The sequence below is a fragment of the Tachysurus fulvidraco genome, chromosome 15 (genome assembly GCF_022655615.1).
Source record: "Tachysurus fulvidraco isolate hzauxx_2018 chromosome 15, HZAU_PFXX_2.0, whole genome shotgun sequence".
NCBI classification, from domain to species: domain Eukaryota; kingdom Metazoa; phylum Chordata; class Actinopteri; order Siluriformes; family Bagridae; genus Tachysurus; species Tachysurus fulvidraco.
The window spans coordinates 22,949,264-22,951,330 of NC_062532.1; positions in this window are offsets into that span (position 1 = coordinate 22,949,264).

A 2,067-nucleotide genomic window follows, 5' to 3' on the forward strand; every position below is an offset into this window, starting at 1 on the left:
TATCCAACATCTCTCCATTCAACATCTCTCCACTTATCATCTCACCATCCAACATCTCTCCATCCATTATCTCTCCACCATCATCTCTCCATCCATCATTTCTTTATCCAAGATCTCTCCATCTATCATCTCACCATCCATCATCTCTCCATCCATCATCTCTTTATCATCATCTCTCCATCTCTCCATCTCTGATCTCTCCATCTATCATCTTGCCATCCAACATCTCTCCATCCATCATCTCTCCATCCTTTATCTCTCCACCATCATCTCTCTATCCATCATCTCTTTATCCAACATCTCACCATCTTTCATCTTTCCACCATCTTACATATCTTTCCATCCATTATCTCTCTCCATCCATCATCTCATCCATTATCTCTCCATCCATCATCTCTCCATACATCATCTCTCCATACATCATCTCTCCATCCATCAGCGCTTTATCCATCATCTCTACATCTCTCACCTCTCTGTCCAACATCTCTCCATCCAAAATCTCTCCACTTATCATCTCACCAACCAACATCTCTCCATCCATCATCTATCCATCCATCATCTCTCCATCCATCATCACGTTATCCATCATCTCTCCATCCATCATCTCTACACCTCTCACCTCTCTGTCCAACATCTCTCCATCCATCCATTCCATCCATTATCTCTCTCCATCCATCATCTCATCCATTATCTCTCCATCTATCATCTCACCATCCAACATCTCTCCATCCAACATCTCTCCATCCATTATCTCTCTTCATCCATCATCTCTTTATCCAGCATCTCTCCATCCAAAATCTCTCCACTTATCATCTCACCATCCAACATCTCTCCACCATCATCTCTCTACCCATCATCTCTTTATCCAACATCTCTCCATCCAACATCTCACCATCTTTCATCTCTCCACCATCTTAGATATCTCTCCATCCATTATCTCTCCATCCATTATCTCTTTATCCAACATCTCTCCATCCAACATCTCTCCACTTATCATCTCACCATCCAACATATCTCCATCCATTATCTCTCCACCATTATCTCTCCACCCATCATTTCTTTATCCAAGATCTCTCCATCTATCATCTCACCATCTATTATCTCTTCATCCATCATCTCTCCATCCATCATCTCTCCATCCATCATCTCTTTATCATCATCTCTCCATCTCTCATCTCTCCATCTATCCATCTCTGATCTCTCCATCTATCATCTTGCCATCCATTATCTCTCCACCATCATTTCTCCATCCATCGTCTCTTTATCCAACATCTCACCATCTTTCATCTTTCCACCATCTTACATATCTTTCCATCCATTATCTCTCTCCATCCATCATCTCTTTATCCATCATCTCTCCATCCAATATCTCTCCACTTATCATCTCACCATCCATCATCTCTCCATCCATCATCTCTCCATCTCTCATCTCTCCATCTATCCATCTCTGATCTCTCCATCTATCATCTCACCATCCAACATTTCTTCATCCATTATCTCTCCACCCATCATCTCTTTATCCAACATCTCTCCATCAAACATCTCTCCATCCATCATCTCTTTATCCAACATCTCTCCATCCAACATCTCTCCACACAACATCTCTTTATTCATCTCACAATCATCCATCATCTCTCAATCCATCATCTCATGATTTGTCATGTCTCCATCCATCAATTCTCCATTCACCTATCAACACATCCACCATCCTTCTGTCCATCCATCTTCCATGTATCCATTCATCTCAGTCCTCAACTATCCATCTACCATTATTTCCCATCAATCTTTATTTTTCATCTCTGCATCCACCTAAACACAATCTATCCTATCTCTTCACCCTTACACATTAATTTACTCATCCATCCATTCACTCATCCTCATGTCTGCAGCCCTCCACCCTTTATTAGCTAATTCATTCATCTCTTTATTTTTATTTACTTTTATTTCAGCATCTTTTTCCTTTACAGTTTCAGTCCATCTCCCCATTCACTTTTTTCCCTAAACTTCTACATCTCCACCCATTTGTCTCTCTCTCTCTCTCTCTCTCTCTCTCTCTCTCTCTCTCTC